Source organism: Callospermophilus lateralis, chromosome 8, assembly GCF_048772815.1.
Source record: "Callospermophilus lateralis isolate mCalLat2 chromosome 8, mCalLat2.hap1, whole genome shotgun sequence".
In the NCBI taxonomy this organism is placed as follows: domain Eukaryota; kingdom Metazoa; phylum Chordata; class Mammalia; order Rodentia; family Sciuridae; genus Callospermophilus; species Callospermophilus lateralis.
The window spans coordinates 120,070,049-120,084,031 of NC_135312.1; the positions used below are offsets into that span (position 1 = coordinate 120,070,049).

General features: G+C 37.9%; 1 pseudogene; it reads left to right on the forward strand.

Moving 5' to 3' along the window:
• Positions 1–12,417: 12,417 nt before the first annotated feature.
• Positions 12,418–13,581, forward strand: LOC143405789 (visual system homeobox 2 pseudogene; annotated as a pseudogene).
• Positions 13,582–13,983: the final 402 nt, after the last annotated feature.

Here is a 13,983-nt window from a genome sequence, read left to right on the forward strand (position 1 = left end):
GAAAGAAATACTATCTATGATATCAGCTAGTTTTTCACTTTTCAAATTCATTCTTGATTCCAGACTGTCATTGTTTTTATATGAGTCACAACAATTAATTTGAAACAGATGATTTATATATTCAGAAGATCCAAGTGATGTTTTGTCCATTTTCATTTACTCCTGTTTAAAAGCATTCAATGACTAAAATTCAAGACAAATCTTGAAAAGTAATTTTAGACTCCATACATTCTTTTATCCATTCTATTAATTTAGCAGAGAATCAAGTATATATCACTTATTTGATAACATCAAAATAGCTTTTATAATTATATATAACTTATTTGATAACATCTGTCTCTAGTGTTTTACAAAATTGTTTTTGCTTAAAATTCTTAACTGGAAAAATATTGGTTCATCATGTATTGTTTTTAATTGAATTCTAGGTTATTAGTTTTAATTTATCAATTAGATTTTTAAAACAATTTCAAAACATTACATTAAAACATTAGGAAATTTAATTTGTGCAGTTATGGTTATATGAGAGCATTTTTGCTTTGTAGATCTTTTAAGCCAAGATTATCTTTTGCCCACATTGTTCTGGCTTTCCTGGCTTCTGTTCTGACTCCCTGGAGTATGGTGTTGGGAAATGTTTGATGTACAAGGCTCTTTACCAACCCTCTACAGGGAAGTCTCTGTGCTGCCTGTTCTGGCTTTGCTCAGTTGTACCCAGAAAGCCTTGGAGAGAGGAAGATGAGAAAGGAGAAAGCTTCTGGGATTGGTTTATTAATTGTCCATGATGTCAATTTACTCTATTAACAGGAAAAACCTTAAACCTATTTGGAAAACTCAATGCTATAAGACTAAGAAAATGTATAATCAATGGCACTTTTATATGAAAAGTAAAAGATAATTTTAGTACCGTTAGCCAGTCTATTTTTCAGTTTTATATGAAAGTACCTTCACTTTATTCCAGGACTAGCTCCACCCCCATTGTTTGTTTTCTCTTTTTTGGTAAACAGAACCAACTTCTACTTTGCAAGCAAGCACATTTACCATTGGACCAGTTTAGAATTGTTCTACCTGATTGTGAAGCTTTCTGAATGAATATTTATTTCCCGAGATGACATTCAATGTTACCTTGATTGATGCTCTAGCATTTACAATTTCAGTCAAAATTGCTACATTTGTAGCCACCGACTCCCCTGTTGAAGTTCACTGATCACCCTAAGATCTCCTTCTGCTATGCATTCGCTTTTCTATTGTTGAGAGCAAATGACTGTTTTCTCCCTGTGGTCTTAGAAATAATTCTCCAAACTGTTTTTATAGACTTTATTTAGAAACGAGCTCTCCTCTTTACACTGGCATTCATCTATAACTGGAGATCCAGATTTTAACACATCATTTCCTGTTATTACTATAGCAGTATCAAAATACTGACCACTTACCAAGAAGCGAAGCATCCAAAAGACTGAAGCAGAGAGTTCAGCCAGCTATTTGTTTTTCAACTGTAAAAATTTAAAGAATCACATGTTAAATGGGTATGAAGACAAAGTGGAAGAGAGTAGCCCTGGTAAAAAGAGTTGGTAAACCATTCAGGTATTGAGTTATAGCACAATCAGGTGTTTACCAAAAATAATGGAAAGGAATTCAGTCTAAAAAACAGGGCCTGTTTTTTCAGGGTAGTATTTAGCAAAGTTTTCTTTCATTTTTTTTCCTAAGCCTTCCAGGCAGTTTAATACAAAATTAATTTCTTGACATTTTCAATTGTTAGATGAGTAACTGGGTATAATTTTGACTCCTGTCTTTTATCTCTATACTAAATAGCTCTAAGTCCTGCAGCTTCTTTCTCCACATTATTACTAAGAGTTTTATCCCCTTCACATTGTTCAAGGTCAATTGCTGGAAACTCCCAGCTGGACAATTGGCTTTAGTTTATGCTAAGATGAAATTATGCAAATAATTTTCCATCATATGGCTTTTTATAAATATCTACACTAATCCTATATTACTTTATAAATTTACCTATATAAATAAATCTAGAGTCTTTTGATGTTCCCTCAAGACCATACATTGCTCTTCCCTGTCTCTTTTATAATTTTTAAAAATTATTCTCAGACTCTGTTCTAGCCAAGCAAATAAATACACTTGTCTATTTTAAGCACACAACTCCCTTATTTTTGTGTGTAACACTGAATGGTCTGTAATCTTGTCATTTTCCTGCCAATTTATATATCATTCAAAAGCCACTCCCTGGAATGCCACCTCCAACAGAAACTCCCTGCTTCTCCATACACACTCGCCACCTCCAACAGAAAGGAGGCGAGTGTGTACGGGGAAGCAGGGAGTACCCAAGCAAACAGAATTGCCACTGTTGACTTGTTTTCTAGAGCTGAACACATTGTCTCCCTGAAAAGCAAAGAACAATATTGTTTGTGCAAAGAAAAAGGGGGAGTGAGTATCAGGCAGGCAATGAAAAGTGTCTGGCCTGGGCACCCTCACTGCAGACAGGACATCATAGCAATATACCTTAGGGGATGAAGTGAGATCATAAATGTGAGCACTTAGGACAGTGCCTGGCAAATCATAAGCATTCAATAAAGAAGTAGCAGCTGTTGCTGCTGTTATCTTAAGTTGGGCCTGAGAAATCTCTAGGGGCAAAATGGGATTTCCTTCTTCCTCATCAACTCTGCTGGACTTTGGAAGAGAACTGCTAGTTATGTAAAACCATGTGTATGGTGGCCTTCAAATTCCTTTTCCAGTCTCTCTGTTTTATCTCTACCATTGGCCATCTATGTCCTGAGGTCCCACATCAGTGGATTCAACCAACCATGAATGGAAGATGCAGTTTTTGAAAGAAAGCTTATTTTTTGTATTGATCATGTATGAACTTCTATTCTTGCCCTTATTTGCTAAATAATAGAATATAACAACTATTTTCATAGATTTGAAGTGTACAGGAGGCTGTATATAGATTATGTGTAACTACTACACTGTTGTATATAAGGGCCTCAGGCATCTGCAGATTGTGGTATTTGGAACCAATCCCTCAATACTGGAGGGACAGCTGTACTATCACCTCACTAAAATATCAATTATAGAGAACTTGATTGTGTATACAGCAGTAGAAGTTTCTAAATTCAGTATATATTACAGAGGATGGGGGTTAAGACTGCCTTTTGACTTTGATCAACTACGTTGTTATCCTTGGAGTTTCATCCAAAATATTAAAACTATTTTCAATTTTAGCAAAAAATCAAGGAATACTTGTTAAAACCTTCTTATTTCACAAGCTGAAATGGATGCTGAGCAACCCTGTCAGTTCTTCACACACACACACTCCCTGAAAGGGGCATAGCTCCAGCACATTGAGACTGTGTCTAGCTTTAGTTCTAAGGTGCTCACCTAGACCCAGTCCTTACTCCAGATCCTGGTCTGAATCTTTTTTCTTATTCCTGCGCTTTCTTGACTCTTTGGAAGTTCATAATAAGTGCTATATCCCTAACTCCAATCTTATATTCTCTTATTGGGTTCTAAGATGCAAAATTTACTTTGATTAAATTTTCTTTATTTTGATGAATGGAGTAGAAATCCCTATTCTAGATAACTCTAATGAAATAAAGATACTATATTTAGGAACTCTGTACCAATGAGAAATGATAAATGTGGTGTGGCTTATGAAGATAAATACATTTTGGCTAGAAAGTATGAAGTACATTTTCTAAAGATTTAGTTAAAAGGAGGAATAATCCAAAGTGTCAATTTTTAATTATTAAGGATACCTGATTGTTCATCCCTATCATATTAACAAGATACAACTCTGTGATAAGTCGTGTTTACAAACAGTTTCCAGGAGGAAAACATTGCATCTTTTTTCATTCAACATATGTTAGTTAATGCCTTAAATCATGTAGAATGTGAATAAGTTGAAAACATGTTTTCAATTAAAGAACTTACAGTGTAGCTGATGACTAGGAACACACGAAAACATTGCCACTCAGTGAAAGGTGATAATGAATGAAACAGATAATCAATATTAATTGTTTTAATAAGGGAAAGTATCATTAATGCCCAGAGAGGTCATTAAGGTTCTTCTGGGAGAAAAGGATGGATGTGGAGACAGCAGAAGTGCTCTCTTTTATATGAAGATTGGGGTTCTGGACAGGGTGAAAAACAAAATGAAGATGAAGGCAGAATATTCCCTGCCTTTCTGATGACGGCATGTTGATGTATGTGTTTTTAAGTCTTGGCCACTCTGGGCTTTTCATGAATCTCAGGCTTGTGGCACAGCTGTGCTGACTGAGGCAGGATGGGCAGGAAGGAGGGTGAGCTGTGCCGTTATTCTCCATCATTGTTTCAATACCTACTCTTCAGGGGTGGAGTAGGGGGTGGAGGTAGGCTCAGGGTAAAGGAATTGAGCTTTCTTTCTTCCAGTTGGCAATCATCAAGAGTGGGGATGAAGTGGTCCTAAATTTACTGTCTGGTTCCAAAACAAAATGCAGATTCAAGCAGAGCTGACCTGGGAGTGCATTTTCAGTGTGGAAAAGTGAACACGCTTATATTCAGTCTGGCGTAAAGCAGGGTGTTAACATCAGTGACAGACTTAAGGATGTGAGGGAGAGAAAAGTAGGGTGGGTGAATTTTATCTTATTCTGTTATATGTTGGGGTGCTGTAGTTTTATAGTCATACCCTTATGTATTTATTATGTTTATATGCATATAAATCAAGTGGTACTTATGTATTTATAGAGTATTGGAGGAGAAAGGGTGGCAACAGGATAGTCTACCACACACCCCCAATATCAGTTGCGGAAGAGACTCAGGAATAATACCTACAATTTTTGAGGCAATAACTTAATGTAAATCAAAGTATTTAGCTAATATTTGCCATATATAAATTATGATTGGTCCACAGAGAGGGCTCTCAGAAAATTGCCAGGGAAAACAAGGTGGGTAGAAATCTATGCTTTTCCAAAGGCCATTCCCTAGAGGATGAAGCTTGTAGGATCATGGAAATGCTCACTCAATTTATTTATTTTATTTATATATAAGAGCAGAATACATTACAATTCTTATTATTTAGAGAGAGCTCAAATTTTCATATCTCTGGTTGTATACATAGTATATTCACACCAATTTGTGTCCTCATACATGTACTTTGGATAATAATGATCATCACATTCCACCATCATTAATTACCTTATGCCCCCTCCCTTCCCCTCTCACCCCTCTGCCCTATCTAGAGTTCTTCTATTCCTCCCATGCTCCCTCTCCCTAACCCACTATGAATCAGCTTCCTTATATCAGAGAAAACATTTAGCATTTGGTTTTTGGGGATTAGCTGACTTCACTTAGCATTATCTTCTCTAACTCCATCCATTTACTGGCAAATGCCATGATTTATGTCCACTCAATTTTGATCCATTGTTCTAGGTTGCCTTCTTCATTTCCAGAAGTTTAGCTAATAAATGGAATTCTTACAAAAATTCACTTGTAAGCAAGACCATCAGAAATCTCACACAGTTCCAAATAAGGCTTTCAAGTGGTTTTCACAAAAATGGACTATGGCATGTTGTATGTGGAAACAAAATTATCACTAGGAAGACCACTTGATTCCTTTGGGTGCAACTCATGCTTCTCTCAAGTCTAATTACTTTTTTGTGTTCAAAAAAGAAAGCCTTCTTTTAGGACTGAAGAAACTTTGAAACACTTTGTATTATAACCCTTTTTCATGATGTGGCAATTGGGGCAAGTGATATGAAAGAAACAATAATGTAGTATAAGCATAGTTTCTTCCGAGATCAGACGAGATTGGGCACGTTCAGGGTGGTATGGCCATAGACAAGCATAGTTTCTTGACTAATATTAACCATTTTTTATATGTTCTTTGTGTATCTAGTGAATAGAATAAGAAGAAATACTTAAAAAAAATTTTAGTTGTAGATGAACACAATACCTTTATTTTGTTTATTTATTTTTATGTGGTGCTGAGGATCAATCTCAGTGCCTCACACATGCTAGGCAAGTGTTCTACCACTGAGCCACAACCCCAGGCCCAAGAGGAGCTATTTTTAATGGGAATGTTTTGCATGTGAATAATTTTTAACATTTGTAATCTTTAAGTACACAGCTTGTAGTACAGGGATTATGTGAGAACTTGAGTCCTGTCTACTACAATCCTTAGCTGATTGGTGTGTGTGTGTGTGTGTGTGTGTGTGTGTGTGTGTGTGTGTGTATACTTTGTGTTTGGAATAAAGTACATAACAATGAAGTATACCCATACCACTCAGTGAATAAGGTCAAAATTGACATGTACATGCCAAAGGCTAAAACTCCCTTTTACCGTAATGTTTGTGATACATATCCATGTTACTGTAGCTATAGTTTGTTGTGGGAATATACCATAGTTGTTTAACACGTTTTTCTGTTATTGGTTATTGGAGTTGTTTTCAGTTTGAGGCTATTACAATAATGCTCTTATTACTCATTTTTATGTGCTTTTCTGTAAGATAGGTTTATATAAGTCAAATGCCTTGTTCAAATGATAGATATAAGCTCATATTTTGTATATAATGCCAAATCATTTTCCAAAGTGGATGTAATCCCACACTTATCAACAGTAGCATGTAAAAGTTGCTGTTGCTTCATGTCCTCACTAATATCTAATCTTCTTGAGCATTTTAATTTTAGCCATTTTGGTGAATGTAGTAATGGTATCTTATCGTAGTTTTAATTTTCTTTTCACTGATAACTAAGGTTAGGGTACTTTTCATATGTTTACTGGCAATTTTTTTTTTGATAGACTCTTTTGTGAAGTATTCTAGACTTTTGCTCACATTAAAAAATGTCTTTAGTTTCCTGTTGTTTCTAAAAGAACTTCAAGTATTCTGGATATAAATTGTCTTTTGGAAAGATTTTAACTTTCCCCATTCTGTAGCTTACCTTTTCATTCTCCAAAATGGAATCTTTTCATATTTTTGCCACACGCACACACGCGCGTGCGCACACACACAAACTATGTGAGGTGATAGAATGTTAATTAGGTTTATTGTGGTAATCATTGCACAATGTATACTTATATCAAACATATACTTTGAGTATATGCAAAATTGATGTCAATTATACCACAATACATACAGCTGAAAGGGGATGAAATCCTTATTTTTAATGGAATCAATCTACTCTATGAAATTTGGTAGTTTTTTGTGTGCTAAGATATTTATTCTAACCTGAATATCTTCCAGATCGATTTGCTTTGTTGAGCACATTTGTATCTAAAATCCACCATAGTTGATAGGAACTAAATTCCATGGTTTTTTCCCCCTGTATGGATAGCCAGTTGACCCACTGCCAGTTTTTGAAGAGCATTTTCCTATTGCTTTGCAATGCTACCTTCATTTGGGAGCTTCCCACTCTGTTTAATTTGTATCTTTTTTCATCAGGACCACACCATCTGAATTACCAATTATTGGTAATATATTTTGATATCAGGCAGTTTGAATTATCCTAGTTTGTTCTATTTTTTTAACAGTTTCTCTGTGAATCTTGGCCTTTTTCACTACCATATGCTTTTTAAATTCAGCTTATCAATTTATAAACATACAAACAATCACACCCTGATAAAGTTTATATTGGGATTGTTTTGACTCAACAGATCATTTGAGGAGAACTGACATGATTATGATATGGTGTCTTCTAATTCACGGAGACTCCGTGTATTTGAATCTTTAATGTTTCAATAATGTTTTATGGTTTCTAGGGTTACATCTTGTTTATCTTTGTAGATTTCTTCCTAAAAATTTGAACTTTCCCCATTATAAATAGTTCTTTTTTAAAAAAGTTTGATAAATTGAAATAAAATTTATTTTATATCTTGCCTTCATATGCAGCAATATTTTAAACTTACCTCTTAAGAAAGATAACTTATCTACAGACTCTTGAATTGCTAACATCTGTAAATGATGACTATTTTGTATTTCCTTGTATCTTTTCTTTATTTTCTTTCCTTATCATACTAGCTATGTCCTCGAATAAGGTATTAAATAGATTGCTGAGATGTTATATTGAACACTGAATGAAATCATTCTTGTTTCTGATCTTACTGGAAAACTTTTTAAGATTTCCCCATTTCATATGATTACTGAGATATGTTAGAGAAAGCCTTAGTCAGATTAATACAGTATTTACTCTGTAGTTTGAGGGTACAGTGTTCTAGATGAGTTAATTAGATCAAATTTATTATTCATTTTATATTCTACTGATTTTTATTCTGCTAGTTCTATCAGTAAGAAATTTATGTGAAAAGCTGTATATGATTATCTCTTAGTCTGTTTTTCCTTATAATTCTGTTAATTTTCTCTTTATGTATTTTGAGACTATGTAAGTACATACATATTTAGAATTGTATTTTTCTAGTCAACATAACCAGAAATTATATAGTGTTTGTTTATTAAGCATACTTCTTTATCTTAGTTTTCTGCCATAAAATCTACATTGTCTGATTAAATAAAGGTATGACTAGTTTTTTTTACTACTGTTTAAATATTATAATTTTGACTACTGTTTGAATATTATAATTCCCCAATTCTTTTACTTGCCTCCCCTTTCTATTCTTATATTGCTTATGTTTTCTGTAAACAAAATATAGTTGGGTTTTGTTTTTTTATTCGGTCTGGCTCTCCAAGAGGTAGAAAGCTATATAGCTGATTTGCCTCCCAAATCAGTGTCAATCAAGTAAACATCTAGGAGAAAAGTGTGAGAAAACTTTAGAAAGATTGGGGCTGGATTTTGGAGGGATTTCTAATATTAAGGCCAAAAGTTTGGCCTTTATCTTCTAAATTTCTAGGAAACAGTAAAAGAATTTGAAAAAGTGAGTGATGTCTTTCGAGAAGGTCAAATCAGTTCGATTCAACTGGAGCAGAAAGTACTAAAGGCAATAAAGATGATTCTGAAAACATTTAATGGTAGCACCTATAGCAACAATCCCTGATACTTAGAAAGTTGTAATGAAATATTTATTGACTAAGTAAAAAATTCAGGTATGATGTGAGGAGAGGCCAGATAGAAACACAGTAGTGGAAATGAGAAGGAATGACTTAATATCTAGAGAAGATAGAACTCATTGACTGCTTATGTTGAGTTGGCAAGTTTAAGAAAATCAGCAAATAGATATTAACATCACACTAAGATATTTATATAGCTACCTATTATGTGGGATCCTCAGAAAAATAATGACACTGTGGTGAATATTGATCTTTATAAAGCATTACAAATAGTTAAATGCAGGGGAAAAATAAAGATATGATATTTTTCTTTACTACCACCATCACTGATTTTCAAATTATCATGTTAGCTTTGATTTGTAAATTAACATCTTCCATAGTCTATATGGATAGTAGCTATTTCTACATCCATATTTTTGTGAGCACTTTTGAGGAAAGACATTCAATTTGCATATTTTTAAGAGGAAGCATTTTCATATAGTAACCATTAAGTGTACTTGCAGCTTTATATTATTACATGGTGCCAACGTAAATCAGTGGCAAATAATTCAGTTTCCTATTTCTGATCTTTCCCCAAAGTGCAGTTATTTATCATTCCCTTAACAGCAGTTCACTCATTTTTCATTTTTATACTTATTAAAGAATGCAGAATTCATAGTAGTTATGAAAATCTTAGGGGATTTTTAGATTAATTAGTTAAAATATGTGATAATTCTTGTAGTCATAATTTTTAGTAGTCGTCATCAGACCTTTTTATTATATGAATTTCTTGGGTGTTTCAATCTGCTTTTTTTGGCTGCTAAATCCACTCAGTGTGGATTTTCTTCTCTTCTTTTAAACCTTGGATTGTGAGCTTATATTCAGCAGAGCTTTGGCTGTAAAGCTCCCATACAGCTTCAGTTAAGAAGTTTTTTCAGAATAGCTTTGAGTTTATTTTGCGTGCATTTTGTGGGAATCACTGTCCAGGGATCCATTTTTTGTAATTTCTTTACCTACATATTATGAATTCTCAAGGGATTTATTTTCTCTATCAGAAGCCCAAGCATAGACAGGCCAGTTAGTTATTCTATTGTTCAATGTCTTCTTTTGCTGTTGAGCAAATCTACCTCCCCATCATAGTAGGTTTTGCCCTTCTAGGTTTTATGATGGGTCTTAATTTCAATTCACCACCTTGTGAATTCTCCTTTACCCTTTGTAGTCCCTTTAAAACCAAACTCTTACCTTGCAACCCCTACTCACCCAGGCCAGTGCAGAGTATTCTACTCATTTGCAACTCCAGTTTTCAGTTGCTTCATTATTTCTGCCATCTGGGTATTTTTTGTTTATAGTTTCTCTGCTGTGCAATTTCCTCCAGCATTTCAAGCTCATCTATCAGGAGAGTTCTTTTTTTTTTTTTTTATTGGTTATTCAAAAGGTAGCAGAATACAACAGTTACTATTATGGCATTATGTAAAAATGTGGATGTGTAACCGATGTGATTCTGCAATCTTTGTAATGTTTTGAATAACCAATTTAAAAAAAAGGAGAGTTCTTATGTATAGCTTTTCATGTTGCTGAAACTCAAATCTTGAATTTTCCCATATCTATAAAGATTTTTCTTTATGTGTTTTTAAGTATCTTAACTTGATTTTTTAAAAGGACATTATGGGTCACAATTTTTATGGCCTTAAAATGGCATTTCCCTCCCTTTTGATTTAATAAAAAAAAAATAAGTAGTACCTAATTTGGATATCACTAAAGCTTGTCACATCGTAAATTTTACTCAGAGGCACAAAGGAAATAATTAACTCTGGAAACTGATAGAAAACTGGCCCCTTTAACTTGACCTGAAAAAGTAACCTTGAAGAATGCATCCCATGTGAAGCAATAACACAAAATTTGGTGTAGCGATTACCTTGGGGTCTAAGGGAAAAGGAAGTGGAGAAATGAGATCATTGGGGAGCTTCAATTACATTGGTAATGTTTTATTTCTTAAGCTAAATAGTGTATGCCCATGGGCTCATTATATGTTCCACATTAAAAAAAAAAAACTGAAACACTTCCTAATAAAAATGATTATTAAAGAAATCATCACCATAGTGCAAGTAGTACTGCACCTGTAATTACTGTAACAGAAGACACTCAGGGCATTTCTTAAGTCTCATGTAGGTTTGTCAAGTGAAAAGACAATTCTCCATCCTCAGGAGGTCAAGAAGTAGCTAGATTGGTGCCATGGCACATGCCGGTGACTTGGAGGTTGAGGCAGAAGTGTTGGAAGTTCAAGGCCAGCCTCAGCAATTTGGCAAGGCCCTGTCCCCAAACAAAGAATAAAAAGGGCTGGGATGTGCTCCTAAGTTCAATCCCTAGTACAAAAAAAAAAAAAGAGAGAGAGAGAGAGAGAATATTAAGTTGTTCTTCTGAACCCAGGAGCTATATCCCCAGACCATTTTATTTTGAGACAGGGTCTCACTAAGATGCTTAGGGTCTTGAATTTGCAATCCTCCTGCCTTAGTCCCCTGAGTCTCTGGGATTATAGGTGTGTGCCACCATGACCAGCTATAACTAGTTCTTTTAGCTATGTGAGATTTTATTATTTCCACGTGAGATTTTTTTTTTCTTGTGCCTGTTGAAAATGTCATAAAACATGAGCTTCAGCCTGTCCAGTGCTGATGCGGTCATGCTTAGGGAGTAATTCCATCATTACACAGAGGAGCAGGGAGTTGATCTGAATCATCTGTACTGAAGAGGTGCCTCTTTCTACAACAAAGTTCTCGGCTGATTCTTTGTGTGTGTTAATCCCAAGTGTCGCTGCTGAGTGAACTTGTTCACCCATGTCCTTTAACACTGACATATGAGAGAGGAAGGATGGATGGGCACTTAGAGGGACCCAGGTCCCTATACCTGGGACTGCCTCACTCCTTTACAGACTCTCATTCTCCTAACACTAAAAGTGGCTAACATTGATGGAGTGCTTTCATTGTGCCAAATGATAAAGTATTCTTTATGTACTGTCTTATCTACTCATGTGACACACCTAGAATGTGGGTCTTATTGTGATCCTCTTTTTAGGATGAAGAAAATATAGGATAGATTAATACAACTAGGCCATGCAGTTACTGAGTAAATAAAATATTTACTTCTGAGGAAGTCTAAAGTAACTCCCCTCTTCCCTCTCTCCCTATATATGTTTATCTATAGCTATTAAATTCTATTTATTCATTCATCTATGTCATTATCTGTCGTCTTTATCACATTATCTAGTGTTAGATACCACCTACCTATAAAATTGATATTATTCAGACACCAGTAAGATCCAAGCAGCTGTTATAATACATAAGATTTAGCTGGATTAAACACCGGAGGGGCACCTGGGACCAACTTTGCCAAGCAGGGAGCCCGGTGGGGGGGTGGGGGGAGCGAAAGACCTGCAGCCTCAGCCCCTCCAAAGAACCGGAAGATGACGGGAAAACGCGGGGGGGGGGGGGGAGCGCTGAGCAAGCCCAAATCCGAGACAGTAGCCAAGAGTACCTGGGCGGGGTGGGGCGGGGGAGCGCTGAGCAAGCCCAAATCCGAGACAGTAGCCAAGAGTACCTGGGGGGGGGGGGGCGGGGGGCGCGTCCCGGCCAGGTCCACAGGCTTCGGCATCCAGGAGATCCTGGGCTTGAACAAAGAGCCCCCGAGTTCCCACCTGCGAGCTACCCTCGACGGCCTGGCCCCTGGGTACTTGCTGGCTGCGCGCTCCATGCTCAGCCCTGCAGGAGTGGGCAGCACGGGGCTGCTGGGGCCCGGAGGGCTTCCCGGTTTCTACGCGCAGCCCACCTTCCTGGAAGTGCGGTCCGACCCTCAGAGCGTCCACTTACAGCCACTGGGCAGAGCGTCGGGGCCGCTGGACAACAGCCAGACGGCCAGCTCGGATTCTGAAGATGTTTCCTCCAGTGACCCAAAAATGTCCAAATTGGCTCTAAACCAGACTAAGAAACGGAAGAAGCGGCGACACAGGACAATCTTTACTTCCTACCAGCTAGAGGAGCTGGAGAAGGCACTCAATGAGGCCCACTACCCAGATGTCTATGCCCGGGAGATGCTGGCCATGAAAACCGAGCTGCCTGAAGACAGGATACAGGTCTGGTTCCAGAACCGCAGAGCCAAGTGGAGGAAGCCAGAGAAGTGCTGGGGACGGAGCAGTGTTATGGCAGAGTATGGGCTCTACGGGGCCATGGTGCGGCACTCCATCCCCCTGCCCGAGTCCATCCTCAAGTCTGCCAAGGATGGCATCATGGACTCTTGTGCCCCGTGGCGACTGGGGATGCACAAAAAGTCACTGGAGGCAGCAGCCGAGTCAGGGAGGAAGCCCGAGGTAGGACGCCAGGCCCTGCCCAAGCTCGACAAGACGGAGCAGGAAGAGCGGGGCCCCGTTGCCCAGGCAGCCATCTCCCAGGAGGAACTGAGGGAGAACAGCATCGCAGCGCTCCCAGCCAAAGCTCAGGAGCACAGCACCAAAGTGCTGGGGACTGTGTCTGGGCCAGACAGCCTGCCCTGGAATGCAGAGGAGGAAGAGGCTGTGGAAGAAGACAGGCCAGCCGAGAAGCTGAGTCCATCACAACTTGAGGACATGGCTTAGGTCAAGGGGCGCTCAGGTACTGGAGCCCCAAGACTGTGCTCCTCTTGGCCCCTGTGGTGCAGGGAGGTTCTCTACCACCCTCACCTGCCCCACAGGCCCTCGATTACCCCCATTGACTCCAGGCACAGGTCATTTCTGGCCTCAGCTTGGGATCCTGCTGAGACCTCCTGATGTAGTCCTGACTCTCCAGCACCCTCCTCATCCCAACATCCCTGCCTCAGAAGCCCACTTGCTGCCCTGGCCATCCCCTCAAGCCCCTTTCTCTCAATCCCTTGGCAACTCTTACTGTCCAAATCCACCCCTTCCTCTGTTCTCTGGCTCTGAAGGGCCCCCTTCCTAGCTCCGCACCTCTTTGGATTCTGCTTGGCACATGCCTAAAGTCCATCGCTGCCAACGCATAGC